At 39.9% G+C, this 16,934-nt stretch overlaps 1 long non-coding RNA gene across 16 annotated transcripts in view; it reads right to left on the bottom strand.

The window, feature by feature from the left end:
* Window positions 1–2,381: 2,381 nt before the first annotated feature.
* LOC107203376 overlaps window positions 2,382–16,934 on the bottom strand; it is a 30,855-nt gene continuing 16,302 nt past the window's right edge. For 14 of the 16 annotated variants that reach the window (XR_004496716.1, XR_001521178.3, XR_004496718.1 and 11 more), the window contains 3 exons: window positions 14,269–14,436; window positions 7,808–7,922; window positions 2,382–4,122 (listed from right to left, as the gene is read on the bottom strand). This is a non-coding gene — a long non-coding RNA (uncharacterized LOC107203376). Of the gene's footprint in view, window positions 5,630–7,807; window positions 7,923–14,268; window positions 14,437–16,934 lie in introns of all 16 variants that reach the window. The other 2 variants (XR_004496731.1, XR_004496722.1) reach the window with 2 other exon arrangements.

The raw sequence follows: 16,934 nt of genomic DNA, 5'->3' as shown, positions 1-16,934 counted from the left end.
AATAGCGGGAGACCTGCTACTGATAGCAAGGTGGAGAAAAAGGAGCTCTGTGCTCAGCTGTGCTGTTGCAGGAGTCACATAACACAGCACAGAGAGTAGGTGTCACATCAGATAGTGCTAATAGGTGCCAACAGCCACCTTCACCCCTTTCCCCTCAGTCTTTCCCTGTGTGAGAGTCAAGTGAATATCAATGTGAAACAACTCCGTATGACTGTGTGCTTCTGCCCACACAGTGGGACCCTGGTAGTGATTCAGACTGTACTGGACTCTGGACACATAATGTACACTGAATATCCGTAATAAATAATAATTACCACAGTAGGGGGCAGCAGCCAGCTGTGGAGGAAGAGTAGGGCCAGCTGCTGGAAGAGATGTAGGCACTGGCTGAGCAAGCAAGCTGGGCACTGGGGAGGGCGAGAGGGCCATGGCTGGGAGCCAGTGGCAGCTTACTGCCAAGAGGAGGGAGATAAAAGCACAAAAGAGTTTCACCAGAGGGAGCTGCTCCTGGCCACCCCTCAGCAATTGGTAGCGGCCCTGATCCAGGAGGGAAGGCTGATGGCAAACAGGAGCATCGCCAGCCTGTGAGCGCAGCCAACACTGCTCACACGTACCATCCTGGAACTAGCAGGGTGGGTGTCTGTAAGCCAAGCAGGCCTGCTGCAGGGAAACAGCCCTGCACAGACCTCTGGCTAGCAGGAGACCCATACCTCCTCCAGAAATGAGGACAGACCCATCCTGTTCCCCTCAACATCTCCCCAGATGCTCCTCCAGCAAAAGCAGGGTCAATACTCTAGACATGAGTGCAGATCCAAAAGAGACTGACAGACATATGGTCAATGCTTTTCTGAACCCCCTGATGCTTAGGTCTCCTTGATTTCATCAACAGAAGTGTTCTGGCAGTGCTGAAGATCCCCAAACAGCAATGCTATTATTTGTCTGAATTCCTCAGAAGGCCTGATGCTTAGTGCTTGAGTTTCCCAGGTGGTATGGTAAACAAAAAGCTGCTTTTGAACACACTGCACACACTCAGCAGTCATCCAGTACAACTAAAATTTATCATAGATTTAAAATATTTTTCTAACCCCTATGAAAAGTATTTTCTAAGACCAAATCTACTCACCAGTCTCATTTTCACAAGGTCATTCATGGCATGCTCCTCACACACCAGCTTCTAAGCAAGAGTCAACAACAGCGCAGGGTCAGTTCCTCTATTTGTCCCATATGGAATACTCAACTCTTGCACCAGCACTGTGTAATAATTAATTAGCACATGTTCTCTGTAATAATTATAACAATGTGGCACATTACCCTTGAATTTAGCATAGTGAAATTTATCTTTACTTATATTCATGTCTTACCTTCAAGCATGCTTTCTGTGCCTGGTTATTTTTCACTGAGTTCAATTGCAAATAGATAAAATCTGTTTGCTTTTCTCTCCCAGGGAGGAGCATGTGTATTTCCAGATTCTATTCACATCCAGGAAAAGTCCCACACAACAACTGAAGCTTAGTTGGGCTTTTTTTTTTGCTGTACTCCTGGTTAGTTGAGCATAGGGGGTGTAATATGGGCGATGTTAAAGTAAAGCTGCTTTTCCTCCCTTTCTCAACATAGCAACTGATGGATTTTTCAGTGCCAGTAAAAAGAAAGAGCTGCTATCCGAATCTCAGTTTATGTAGCCCACAAGACAGTGAAGAAACTGATAGAGGACATCCCAGGCCAACAGGGTATGGTATCAGGGCAAAACATCCACCATTTTTGCAGGTAGTAGACAAGCATGTGTGAGCTCAAATGCAAATCCATGGGCAACAAAAAGCCTATATGTTGAACATATATACAGTTCAAGCATAAAGAACCAGATTCTTTCCAAATAACTTATATCTGAACATCTGACCTCAGTTAAGCACTGGCAAACTCCAAGATTTGGAAGGAAGTTAGGGGTGTTGCACTACTTTGAAAGCTCTGTTTTGAACCAGCTGTCATTACAAATATCTGCTGGTACCCCATCTTACCACACAGCCTGTCATGGGTGAGCATAATGAGAATGAGCCAGTGGAATATATTGAGCTGTACTTTCTTGCATGTCCTTGTAGCTCAAATTATCCCTTCACACAGCCATAACAGGTAAACTCTGAATCTACTTATGCCACATTCTAATTGGTTCCATTTAATTTGTGTATATGTCTCTGTGTGTGTGTTTGTATATACATATATGCATATTTATATGCACATATGTATATTTGGACATCATTATTAAAAGTAAATATGCATATTGTCACAGATTATTGCTATGTTCATAAGAGATTCTTAGAGTAGTTTGCTTTATTATACAATAAACCATAGAAATTAATTGCCTTCTTTAGAATAAATAAGGAACACAGGACTCATTGTACCATATATGTTTAATAGTTTGGACATCTCTGTGCCCACATAAAAACAAGGAAGCATATATTGCAATAGGCAGTATAATTATTTCAGTGAGGAACATCCATCCCACACTCCTACAAATGTGATATTCAGCATCACGAGATTCTAGAATTATGTCATCAGCTGCACGAGTTTCACAGCTTATCTTTATGGTTTTATCTTACAGAAGTAAACTCCAACAAAAATGCATAACACTGCAAATTTAACAGCACATTCATGTTAATACTAGCTGTAAAGATTTCAAAAAGGTGAGTAGCATCAGCATTTCTATACATATGTGTGCACTTATATATACACATGTATACACACACATGCACATATAAATGTACACATACATGTCTGTGCTATGTATAAAATCTGTTTTTAGATACGCCATTATTTTATAAGGTTAATTCCAACTACATTAAACTTGAAAACAATGTTCTATACAGTTGACCAATTTAAGGAAGTCCCTGCTGGTGCACAGAAGATCGAGCTAGCTGAGATCATTAAGCATCATCGGATGAGGCTGCAGGTAGCTGAAACATTCCTTGATGAAAATTTAAAGAGAGCAGATTAAAATTATATTCCTCCAATCCAACAGAACACAAAGGTAAAGACAGTCAATTACAACCAAAATCTCATCTAGCACAAAAGGGCTGTTGTAGTCTGTAGATCAGAATTTTTTGTCTGAAGTGAACATCTAGGCTTGTGACTATGTATATAATTACCTTCTACAATGTTCTCTCCTAGCACTTAGATGAAGTCATGGAAGATGTTGTCTTCCATAATTTTATTCTGTTATGTTCATGACCAAGAGTTAGAAAATCTCAACAGCATCAAAGATTTTTGATCTGTGCTATTCTGTCTTTTTACATTATGAGAAATAGAAAATAAATTTGAAAATGCAAAATGCCATGTACTTGTTTTTCTGAACTCCTAGATTAACTGTTTTAATAGTGTTTTGTGGGTCAATAAAGTAGTGCCAAGGAAGTGGTTCAAGCAGGATAATCTACCTATGTGCCTGTTCAGAAAGCTTGCAGCTCTCCCCTGGACACATCAGCAGGGGCTTTCGGTGACAAGACACTAAGGGTGCTCAGCTCTATACCAGATCTGTTGTTAGATCAGAGAAATGCATCACATCTTTAAAATCTCATAACTAAAAAAGATACTGACAGGCAGCTGTGTCACAAGAAGAAATTAAGAATAGCAAGAAGGCTGAAAGGGCTGCTACATTGGGGAAGATTAAGCCAGCTAAATATCTATGAGTTGCCTTAATGCTTACTAAACACAACATCAAAATAGTTAAAAGAGATCAAAGAAGGGAAAGAAGGAAATTTGCAAAGGGATGTAAAAAGAAGAAATATGATGACATTAAGAAAGGAAAAAAAGTCCTGACAACAAGATACTCTAGGCAACACAACCTCTCCCTTGAGATATGGTATCACTTAGGAAATTTAATCCAGGCACAAAAAAACCACAAAAAATATGCCATAAGAAACAACTTCATTGTGTCAGGAAGATGTACTGGATGACCCAAAAGATACATTGCTAATTGGTGTGCACCTGTTATCTGTGATTTTCCTTGCTTGTATGGCCAACTCATCATTACTTGTCTGTATTTGGTTTCTCTGGGTCCCATCCAACTCACGCTGCAGACAACAGAAGTTTCCGACAGGAGCAATAGGACCTCAATGTCTGTTCCAAGTCTTTGCTGTTCTAAAAAGAAGAGGGGAAAAAAATCCCACACTACCTTGCAAGAACTTAATGCATCTGGTGTATGAAAATATATAGAACCAAGCACTTAAATTTTTTTGGATATTTAAACCTGTGTTTATCCTTAGAGATATCTGAGGAAATGCACATTTGCTTTCACTTGCTGCAGCCAAAATTTTTGCTAGAGAGGAAACTTGCAGTTAATCTAAAAATAACTTCTAATGAAAATCTGCTTTGGTCTTGGAAGAGTGAAGAAAATTCTCTACACCAAACTAAGAATAAGTTCTATATATTACGCAGAAATGGCAAAGATCTATCGCTAAAGCAGTAATGCAACCGACAAAAAAACTAACCATGAATTCTGAACTCAAGACCATAGTTTTCAAATACTTTCATAATTTTCGAATACCCAATATCTTAGTATATATAATCAAATAGTACTTAAAATCCACTTGCTTGCAGGTAGGGAATCACTATTTTGTGGCAGCTCAGTGTTGGCCCCTTGAGAGACACAAATATCTGTGTAAGTGGGGCTGAATGTTCAGAGGTCAGGGCTGTTGGTTGGTGTTGTCCATATATCTAGCGGCTGGTATTGTAAATCTTTAGAGCAACGTTTCTTGAAAATACTAAACAGACATTTTGGTAGCCACATTGAGCCTGTGGCTATACTGCTTCAGGCTGTGATCTTGTCAGCTTTTACAAGTAGTGTCAGGCAGGGTCACCTCTTGGATTGGTAATTCTAAGGCAAGGCAGGAACTGCCGGAAGTGTCTCAGGCAATATAATAGTTGTAACCATTTTCCCTGAGCCTTTTCTAATATCCTGATGAAGGCATAATGCCAAGACATGACACAAGAGCAAGATCCTCACTCTCTGCAGTCATCAAGTGCATCATTTACAAGGGGGTCTTTCCCTGGCCTGGTGTGGAAGTGTGAGGTACAGTATGTGGGAGATGGAAAAATTAATGTGCTGCATGCACACTTGGTCTTGGATGAGCAGCATGTAAATGTGGGGCTCCAACATGTTTCATCAGGAAGGGGGTACAGGTTAATGCCCTTTCTGACATCTTTGGGGATGCTGGTAGCTCCAAATTAGGTTTTGTCTACATCTATAAAGCAAAAGACAAGCCCAAGAGTGAAGATCTTGTACCCTAACTTTCAGCCTCACACACTTCTACAAAAAGTATAGAAGGGCTGATAATGAAATCCTTGCCCAATGGTCTACATTGCCAAGAATTTTAAATTGTAAGTTAACCAATTTCTCCTCTAAAGTTCAAACAATAAATAAAATTCTATGTGAAAAATGGAGCCTTTTATTCCTTTGTTAAAATCTGATCAGAGTAAACTACAGATGTTAAAAGGCACTGTAGTTCAAAGAATTAAAAGAATCTTGCAGGGTTTGTACAAAGAAAAGAGTTTTAGAGAATTATATGGAAAATATTATAATGCTATTATATAAATCAGTGGCACATCTTCACTTTGAATACTGTCTTCAAATTTGGTCACCTTATACCTGAAAAAAGAAAGTAGAAATAGAAAAAGTCCAGAAAATGGTAATAAAAATGATAAAAGTCAAAAGGATGGGAAATTTCTTGAGAAAAGAGAAAGAACATAAGCACTAGCTTGTCTCTCAGGAAAGATATATCCTCATGGGACATTCATAGATATGGCGCTTAGGGACATGCTTTAATGGTGGACTTGGCAATGTTAGGTTAATGGTTGGGTTTGATGATCTTAGAGGTCTTTAATGATTCTGTGATTCAAATCATACTGAACTGAATGAACCCTCTCTATAAACTTAGAACACATCTTATTGTCTCAAACAATCTAGAAAATGTCCTCGGACCCCAGCAGTTTTTGGAAAGCTCTGGGACCTTTCATGAACCAGATATGGCAGGTATTTTCCTCAGTATACCCTGTTGTCTTAAAGAACTTTCAGCCAATCTGACTCTGGGACAGTAGACGGGGCACAGAGCTACATATTAGAAACACTTGTTAAATCATAGGATCATAGAGTAGTTAGGGTTGAAAGGGACCTTAAAGATCATCTAATTCAAATCCCACTACCTTAAGCAGGAATACCTTCCATCTAAGAAGGTTACTCAGAGTCCCATAGAACCTGGCTTTGAACATTTCCAAGGGTAGGGTGTCCCACATCTCTGGGCTACCTGTTCCAGTGCCTTACCCCTGTTATAGTAAAGAGTTTCATCCTAATATCTAATGGAAATCTATTCTTCTTCATCTTAAGGCCATTGCCCCTTGTCCTGTCACTGCATGCACTTGTAAAATGTTCTTTTCCAAGAACTTGAATACACTGCTAATTCATTTTTTGGGTCTAACTTTTAGAAACTTCACTTTTCCCCATCTTTCTCCTCTGAAAGGCATAGGAGGTTGAGAGGTACAAATCCACTGACTTGACTGGCAACTTTTTCAGTTAAATCACTCATCTTCCTTGAAAATGTGTCATGTGTCTATTAAAAAGCATCTCAGTCCCAAAGAACTTGTGCAGTCTCCCTCACTTTGTGTGATGGGATCCCCAGGCTCTGTCAGAGTTCTACTTAAGCATGACTATAATATAAATAACATTTTGTCCTCAAGATCTTTGAACTTAATTAACAGCAAAGGAAAAAATATTTCCTATCCTGCAAGGTGAAACAAAAAGGTATTGAATTTCAAATGGATGAAAGGAATTGCTTTTCCAGACAATGTACAGCTAATTAATGGAACTTGCTATCACATGGTTAGTACTGAGAGAAACAGCATCATATTTGTAAATGAGAAGTCATTTTTAGGCATAAAAGCAAATCTTCATACAAAGCTCAGGTTGGGTTAAATTCAGTAGAATACATTATACAGAAGATCAGATTAGATGATAATAATGATTACTCCTAGACCTTAAAAAATATGTGAATTTTACTAGGTGCTACTACGCAATGATGTCTAACCATCCCAGTGGTTCATGGCATGTGCCAATCAATAGGCAGTGTCAGGACAGCACCTTCACCCATGGTAAACTATCACAGTGGGCCTTTAGAGGGTCAGGAAAGTCTAGGAGGCTTTTCAAACTGATGGCTGTCACATCTCTTTCTAGACTGTAACAAATTCTTTCTTCTCCAACCCTGTATGAGAGCCCTGGAGGCATCAGAAATATTCATGCTAGCATGGTGTGTCTTCAACTCTGTCTGCAGGTCTGCAGGAAAAAGCAGACAAGTCCAACAAGGTCTTGGGTGAAAAATATTTGAAGGAAGGTGAGGAAATCAAAAGGTCAATGTCTGCAATTAACTGTATCTTCTGACCTGTGTGACAGCACACACTGGACTCTCCATGCCCTATCACCCAAAGCAGTATCTTTTCCATCCCCATCTAAATCCAAAACCACCCACAGGAACCTGTGGAAGCAGAAGGTCCATCCTAAGGTGCCCATGGTTGAGCTGTATAACTAAACCTTGGAAGCAGGACAACATTCCCCATGGACAAGTGTGTTCTATGATGTTTCTGGCACTTTTCTACCTGAGATGTCCTAAGGTGGGGGCAGAACCAGGACATCTCATTTGTCCTTATTGCCTTATCTCATGTTACCTTACTGTGGTGGGGCATGATAGATACCTGATTCATCTCTGAACTTAAGAATATGTTAATGCTGACAAGGTACCAAGAGAATAGGGGCACTTTTTGCCATGATTGCACTTACCTACAACTCCAGTCATCTTACAAAAAATCAAGGAGGATGTCTTCTAGTGAATAGTTCTGCTGGGGTCATTTCAGTTAAGAGAAGTTGTTTCAGCCTTGTGGGTTGAAAAAGTTATCTATTGGGGGGGGAAAGAAAACAAAAAATATTAAAAGGGTCAAATCAGCTCCTTACACAAGTGGTTTTATACCACCATGTACTTTTATGTAAAGTCACAGAATACACATAAAGTAAGCACAAAATGCTCTTGCAGTTGCTATTCCAGGATGTTTGTAATGGCAAGCTAGATTGTAAATTATTTCTTTGGAGGGCAGAAAGCGCAATGGAAATAATGTATATTATTCATAAAAATGATTGTCCTGTTCACTTGTATACCTCTGCAATTTATTCTGTAACAGCTTTTTACTTCCAAGAAATCACTAGCTAATGACATCTCAAACTTTAAAAAATCCACTTATTCACAACCCTGCCCCTGAGGGAATTCCTGCATGTTATCAGAAATTTTTCCAAAGATCATTAACAGATATTACAAACCAATTGAAACTGAGTATTTTCTTTGCAAATTACTTTTAACTTTAGAGCTATTGAAAAAAGACATTGAGTGATTTAATTTACTTAATCTTTCTACAGATTGCAGCTATGTGCATATCCTGTGATTGCATTTCCAACAAAAAGCATATATAACTATCCTTAATAGGGATATTTTTCTAAATTATCGTACAAGATCAGTAAGATCTCTGCAGATATTAATGTTTACTTTTTCATTTAGAAAATTGCACTCAAAAAAGAAATGGGCACCTTTATTCTGTTGTTGTTTTAGAAATAATAGCACACCATAATACTTATTTTATCTGCTATTTTAATTAAAACTCCAATAATCATTGTATCCTTTGAGGATACATTCTACTGATTTTTCTGAAAAATCACTGTATTTTCATTAGGCTGTGAAGACAATGTTTCAGAAACACCTTACACAGCAATGAGTATACCAAAAGAGATCCACTGTCTTGCACCAATCCAAAACAGCAAGCTATTTCAGCAGTGGGGGGCTGGAGATTGTGTCTGATTCTGTACCTCATTGCCTTAAACTCCTCCCAGAGAGCCATACATGTGTCAGCACCACTTCTGCAGGAAGTATGAAAAATCTCTTCCCCCATGAATATTTAGCATGCAGCTTCCTACCGAAGGTTCCTGCTCTCTTTGCAGATAAGAGATTAGGAGGGCTTGAAGCCCCTGAATCTTGGGTGGAGTTTGAAATTATTGCCTTTGAATGGCAGTGAACACAGCTGCTGTACTTTGTGTACTGCTCAGTCCTGATCATGCGTTACATGTGCTTTACCAGGACACTCTTGATAGACATATGGGTAAAGCTGTGAATAGTTTGAGGAATTGAATCAGGATTAACTGCTGGGAAGTTCAGTGTAGCAGAGCTGGTGACTGACCAAGAGGCAGGAGCAGAAAAAATGTTTTAGATGTCTTAAGAACTTTCTTATCAAAAATGCAGGTGATAAAAAATGCAGGAGGTGTGTAGATTTGGAACCTGGACTTGGATGTCTATATTCCACATGAGTATCATTCATCTCCTTTTGTGGCTTTGGGCCCAAAAATGGTTATTCAGAGAAGGACCCAGATTTTTCACAGCAAATACGCGCATAAATATTTTTTCATATCTTACTTTGAGTGGTGGGAGAAATGTGTAGGAAGGGTGACAGAGAATTTGCAAGTGGTAGCACCTTCCTTGGATAGTCCACATCTTCCTGTCACAGCAGGGTGAGAGGTCTGCAACCAGTCTAAAAACTTCTCCATTCCCAGTACTATCGAACTCTCATTCTCTTGTTGTTTTCCTTTCCAGGTTACAACAGAAAGATCTCACAATTAAAAGAATTTTTTTTCCTCAGTGCATCAAAATACATGGTATCAGTTAAGCAAATTTCCAAACTGTGTCAAGAGCTGAAAAAATTACTCCCTTAGCTACCTGATGTCCAGTTTTGTCCCGCAAATATCAAGACACCATAAATCTTTAGGAAGTTCCTCTGCCATTAGCTTGGCAACTTGTTCCTGCCACCATCCTGTGGAGGTACATAGGCATGAGAAAGAAGAAGAATTGTCTGCTACTGAGTAATTAATATCTGGACAGGTTACTGGCCTGGTTTTAACCCACACAGGTAAGCGCAAAGGGAGGATAGCATGCCTTTTTCCCTGATAAAATTGCAGCCTCTCAATCCTGCTCTTCATTTGTCCCCATGATCTGTTCAAGACACTTTTCTAGTCATGGTCCAAACCTCTAGTTTACAGCCATAATAACACTGAGACTGTCAGCAGCTGTCTCTGTGAAATGAAACTGCTTTTCAGGATCCCCTGCTTATAGATGTGTTTCCCTCACCCTTCTGCCACACACTTGCAACTGGCACTACAGTGTCATTTCAGATGGTGCACATGGAAAGCCAGAGCCTCAACATATTTGCTAGTGGTTTTTGCTTCTCTTAGAAATGCCATGTCTTGTGCATATCCAACTTCAGGGACAAGTCAGTTCAGAGCTCCACCCTCCTTCTGTCCCTGCCTTCCCCTTCTCAAGAGTCTTGTGTTGTTTGTGCTTTGCCACAACCACCCCTGGTGCTCTGGGCTCCTTCTGCAACTCGTTCTACTTGGAGATTGGTGACAAAAGCCACCAGCATGCCTCAGTCAGGGGTGACCTGGACTTTCCACCTGCCAGCTGTGCCATCAGCTGCCAAACTGGCACTGTTCCACCAGCTGCAGCAGCTGAGCGCTTCTGTTGTCACTCAACCCAGGACATCTCCACGGAGTCTGATAACACATATGCTAATTAATGCCAGTTGTGATCATTGGTCAGATCCTCTACTAGGTTAAATTGAATGAGTCCATTTAAGTCTGTGACAATTAGCAGCAGCTTAGAGCTGACCCAACTGTTTTCTCTATAACATGAATATATGTCTTATTCAAAGTGAGTAAAAGCCACCAAAAAATTGCATAAAAACTACCAAATCATCAGAAAATTAAATGAGTGTTAGTAACTCCCAGCCCAGGCCAAATTACAATGGTGGCAAAGAAGTGATAGCTCCAGCTATGTTAACAATTCTCTGAGCTATCCAAGCTCCTTATAATAAAAGTAATTAGTAATAATAGATGTGCTTCTGGACACATTCACCTTTCTGTAAAGAAAGCCTAATGAGTTTGTCTTTTAAAAAACAGGCTATCAGAAAATTTTAATGTCATTCTATTAACTTGTAAGCATAGTGTTTTACATTTTAACAATAGAACAGATCACATCTATTCTTGAATTCAATTTTTAAGACTTGTAAAGCAAAATCAGTAAGTGAAAAGGAATAGTTCAAGAATTTTCTTTGTATTTTGTTTCTGCCCTTTGTCAAAATTGTATTTCAGTCAATACTTCCACCCTGTTAGGTTGTATCACCAGTCCTCTCAACCATAACAAGGAGAGTAGTAGAAGGTATTAAATCTTAAACAGAGGTAAGTAAGGAACTCCTGGAAATAAAGAAAAAGTTTGATAGGTTGTGTCAAAAGGAATTGCAGTTATTATTATAATTTATTATTTGTTAAGCACTGACAATGTGCTCAGTTCTGCTGATTAAGTTTTTCTGAGCAAGTTCTACTGATTATCTTCTGAGGACAACACACTGTACTACAAAGAAGATATGTGACAGCTATCAAGACTTTTGCTTTCAAGACTCACTTAGCGAAACAATTACATGCCAGTTATGCAGGTTTTATGGGGAAAAAAGAGAGAAAATGCATAAACTGAGTAAATATCATGACTTTTGTGTTCACTAATTTTCGTACTCCAGATCTCTCACTTCAGTACTGTCTGACAATCTCAAAGTTACAGTGAGATTTGAGGAAGATCTAAAGCCTCATCCCTGCTTATATTCAGTTATAAGCATAATGTTATATTAGAGGCAAGCACACAGGCTGTATTGTTAGAATCTGTCTTTGGATCTGGGACTCAGTCCCCAGGAAGGGCAGAGATGGCTGAATGGGGCCAGCCTGAGAAAGATGAAAATCAGAACAACTCCAGACTCACACATACATTTCCTTCATGCCACAAAGCAGATCAGACATAACTAGCCTGTACTCTACCCATAGGTGGTGATCTGACCTTACAAAGACATTTGGGGTGCAGGTGCCTCAAGGGAGCCTTCCTATCCCTGCTAGGCTCTCAGGGCTGTTTCTCTAACAGACCTACTGCTAAGTTTCTCCAGCCTGAGCTATAGGCACGATTTTGCAGGGCATCTAGAAGTCAGGGATGTTGAGGTTTAACTGGTCTAGAGGCACTGCAGATATTCTGTTCCTGTGAACTTTGTGCCTGGCTTACATCTACTTTAGTATGTAAAGAAATCACAGTTTCTTCCTCCACCTTTACCCTCAGATCATTTATGTATAGTTTACCTCCAGGGTGGAAGATTCCCCAAAACAGGCATTTGATGGCAAAATAATGTCCATGCATCTGTGTATGCACAGCAAGGGACATGGCTGAGGACTGCGGTAAGAATCTCTGGCCAAATTTGCGTGTCAGGAGGGTGCCAAACAGACATTGTCCCTTGCCCCAGCCCAGCAACACCTAGGCTTTCAAACCACAGCACTGCCAGGATTCCAGCTGTGCAGATGTTCTTAGAAGAAAAACTGCCTTTTGTCTGCTTCTATCCTTTAGCCTGCACACTTCCCTAAATCCTGCCAGCATGCTTGCTTTTTTTTCTTTTTTTTTTTTTTGTAACTGACAGAGAGAAGTGAGTTCTTATATAAATCTTTTGTGTGAAGATCAAACTGCACTCATGTAGAACTTTTTTTCTTTTAGGGGAAAATCTGCCCTAAAATAATCATTCCATGTTATCCTCACAGAGCGCCTGCACTGCCTTTTAAAATGCATCCAAGGCCACCCTCAAGACCAGACTCAATGCTGTCAGGTGGCAGGCTGCAGCTGAAGTCTCTGTGCATGCAGGGAGAGCAGTGTGGGCAGCCCAGGGCAGGATTGGGGTCAGGGGCAATGCAGCTGGAAGGGACCGTAATCTGAGTTGCTCCTTGTAGACAATGTCAGCCTTTGTACTGATAGAAACTTGTGGGGCAACTCAGGAGCCGAGCTGGGTCATGTGAAAAAGGTGTTTCTTTACCTAGCCAGCTTGGACTCCTCAAGCATCCAGCTGGCAGACCCCGAGGCCTCAGTCAAATCTTGTAAGTTAACATTAGTTTACTAATAGACTGAGGAGTAGAGGATTTGGTTGAGAAAACATAGCCTTTCATTCACAAACTCAGAAACCCTTGTAATGGAGAGGAGAATCAGAAAAAATGATCGACTGATAACAGTACTATTGGGAAATTCTTTTAAAAAAAAGAAAATACTAAAGAAGATAGTCACAAATTGCAGTACAACAGCAGTTTTAGGGTCAATTTCAGTGCTGCTTTGTGTTTCACTATTTACAATTTAATTACCAGCTAGAAAAATGATCAGGTATTAGGTGTAGTGAAGCCCCCATGTGTGATACCAAGCAGTAGAACAACTCACTGTAGCGCCTTATCTTTGGGAAGCTTCTCTCTCTCCCTGTTTCACTATTTCTCTTCATCTGGCTTCCTTCTTATGCTCCCAATTTCCTTAAATACAGTATAGTTAGAGTTTTACATAAATCTCTAGTTTTCCCAGAAGAAGCAGCCCTTAAAATACAGCAAAAGTTCTTTCACTCAGGACCATAAAAATGGACTTGCACTCCAGTGCAGCCATCTAATAGGCAGATGAACCAATTCCATAAATATAAAAACATTCTACCTGAGCCAAAACTAGAATAAAATCCTAATCTAGCCTTTATTAAAGAGGAGAAAAATCAAATTCCTTTCACTCCCCCACTCATTTTTCACCACTGTGATTTTCTAAATTTCAGGCAGGCCTGTGACCAAGAGCTGCAAGGCCAAAAGTGGCTGGATGTGTTGTATCCCTGGCCCAAATGGAAGCAGGAAATACTAAACATCTTGCATGGAAGCCTGTTCTCATCAGGTTTATAGCCCAGCTTTTCTCATCAAAAGCAGTGAGGATAGTACACAGTTCAGAAATGCATCCAAGCATATGGGAGTCTCTCTACACTAATCCTCCTTTGAGCTTCATCCAGCACTAAATCAGAGCCACACCGGAGAGAGAAATAATGCAATAACGTGTGGAAAATACATGGCTCCTCTCTGTTAGGGTATGGAAAATCAAATGTGACTCACTTTTCTCCTCAGAAATCGTTGGAGGAATATAGCAGAATATAACAGAATATAACAGAATAAAGCATGACAGAGACTGGAAAAGAACAAAAGTCAGATATCTCTTAAACTTACTTGCCCTGGGACTATACATCTTCATGCACCACATGTGTTACAAGTGCAGGGCAGTCTTTGCTGGGACAACACCAACAGCCTTGAAAGAGCAACACAATAATGACACAGGTGACAGAACTCACCTGAGAGGCAAAGAAAACGCCTTTTTGCAGAGTTAACCTGCACCATGTTCACAACATTGCAACTTCAGCCACCACTTCGAGAGGTCCCTTGAGAGCATCGCTGCTGGAATTCTGGGGAAGAAGGGCTGCACAGTCTTATTTTGCCAGGCAGAATACAGGGTTCTCTGTCTGAGGGAGAGAAAGGGCTTTGCTGAGCTCATTCAAGAACAAGAGGACCCTATGGCTGCACTGAGGCCCAAAGAGTGTGCTGTCACTGCTGCCGTGGACATGGGAGCACAACAGGCAGAGTAGTGACACCCCACTCTCCACCACAGCCTCTGGTCTCACCTACTGAAAGCAACAACAACAGAAAAAGCAGTAAGAGGCAATCTACACAAATTTATTGAGATGCTGTAGCAGGGAAGCACAGTCTGACCAGGGCTTGAGCCCTTCATTCCTTTTTCTGAATGTCAAAAGTTAAAAAATAATGCAAAGTACCGCCCTGATCCACAGGCTCCAAACACCACTCTCTGGACCTCAGACAAGTGACAGAAAGAAAGGTTTTAAACAGAACTTGTTTCAGGAGTGCTGATGTGTTAGGGAACTGAAAAAGAGCTGTCAGCTGACAAAATTACGTGGGTAGTTAAGGATTCAAGTTAGGAGAGGGGATTGGCTATGTAATTAACAACAGGAAAAAGCTCCAAGCACACAAGCAGGTACACATGCAGAGCCAACTTAGAACTTGTAAACAGCCTATTGTTTCCATACATAAATGTCTTCAAACTAGAATTTTCTTGACCACACTTATTGCCTTTTCCTGATTAAAACTGAGATGCATCCTTTTTTTCTATTTTTTTCTTAACTTATTATTTTCTAAAAGAAAGAAATCAATATTTAACCCTGTGCTCTTGAAAATTATTGACCAGAATCCTGTTTGGCATACCTCAGTCTTGCTATCATGGAATCATAGTTATCACAGAATTGTTTAGGTTGGAAGGGACTTCACAGACCATCTAGTCCAACCCTTCTGCCATGCACAGGGACACTTTCCGCTAGACCAGGTTGCTCAAAATCCTATCTAACTTGGCCCTAAACATTTCCAGGGATGGAATAGCCACAGCTTCTCTGGACAACCTGTTCCAGTACCTCACCAGCTTCTTTGTGAAGGATTTCTTCCTAATATCTAATCTAAACCTACCCTCTCTCAGCTGAAAACTAAATTACCATCTACAAAGCAGAGCATCTTTACCGAAGCTTAAGATTTTCTCCCATATGCTGTTTCTTTAGAACAACTTGTCTTCCTCTTTTCCTTTTTTTTTCCTTTTTTTTTCACAATATGCATCTGGTTTAAGGTGACTTTTTCTTTCCCAGCATATGGAGCTGAATGATGATGATGATTTAGATTATTTTAAATCACAGCCTATTAAATGGAAAAATAAATGCTGATATGTTTATATGGTTTACTTCTGAATGAATTATTGATATGAATGTGTAGTTGCTTCTATCATAATTACTCTTTATTAAATAAATATATTTTGAATTAGAGATCCTTGATTAAGAAATCACATTTTTGTCTGAAAATTGTTTCCCTGATGTTAGTATAAGAAATACCTTACACTACTCTATGGAGAAAAAAAAAGGCTGGTGAAATTATTCTATTTTTTGTCTTTTCCTTTGCTCTGTGAATTTGGCAGTGCTTTGTGCATATTCCCTTTCACTGCTTCTCTCCTCTAATCAGTTAAGTGAGGCTCTTTCCCCTCTGTTGTTTGTGTGGATCTGTCACATAGCACCTAGAGACAGAAAAAAACATTTTAAATAGGAAAATGCAAAACACAAAAACTAAAGGATTGAGGATCAGATACCTGAAACTCCTCTCAACATTTTCTTTCAAGCTGAGCACGTTTCAGATTAATGGTGACTCTTTAACATAAATAATGATCTAATGAAATAAATATGAAATCGAAAGAATCATAAAAAGAGTTTTACATTTAAGAATGCCATCTGTGTAACACTTAGCCTAACAATGAAATCATTTCAGTGCCAAAACAGCTCACTCCGCTTCCAGCACAAGTTACAGGAGAGGGTAATGGCTTTGCAAAATGGCATAAAAGTCTGAGTTCAATCACAGAAGGAACACCTGGGTTCAAACTCACTCTGCTTCACACAGACAATGGATCTCGCACATGAGTTTTAACCTTGCCCCTGCTAATGTTTCTACCTCAAGTCATCACAAATTTTTCACAAAGCTGATGATTTTTATTGCAAGGAAATTTAGATATCAGAGGAGAAGATTTTGTGAGTCATTGTGCATGACTTGCACAACTATTACACTGATTCTCTGCTTTCCAGCTGTGGAATCCAGAATCAGTATTGTCTGACTGAAGTGCACAGGACTCAGAAACAAGACCCTGTTTAAGTATATCTGTCGCAAGGAAAATTCCCTCATAATGTTCTTAGGACTTAACACCAGACCAACTATCAGTTTTTAGGACCAGTGTCCTAAGCTACAGGTCTGTCTGGGCATGCAGTGGGAAGCTCTGTGTCACAGAATGGAGATGCTGTTTCAGTGAACGGAGAAGCCAAGCTCTTGCCATGTGCAAGGCGGCGCAGCAGAGCCATGCAGAGCACAATGGAGATTGTTTGTTTATACCAGCCAAAGAGAAGGGAACATATTTGTTTTGAGTGAG

This window comes from Parus major, chromosome 1 (assembly GCF_001522545.3).
Source record: "Parus major isolate Abel chromosome 1, Parus_major1.1, whole genome shotgun sequence".
Taxonomy (NCBI): Eukaryota; Metazoa; Chordata; class Aves; order Passeriformes; family Paridae; genus Parus; species Parus major.
The sequence above is the reverse complement of the archived record's forward strand: the minus strand, read 5'-3'. Positions and strand labels throughout refer to the sequence as shown.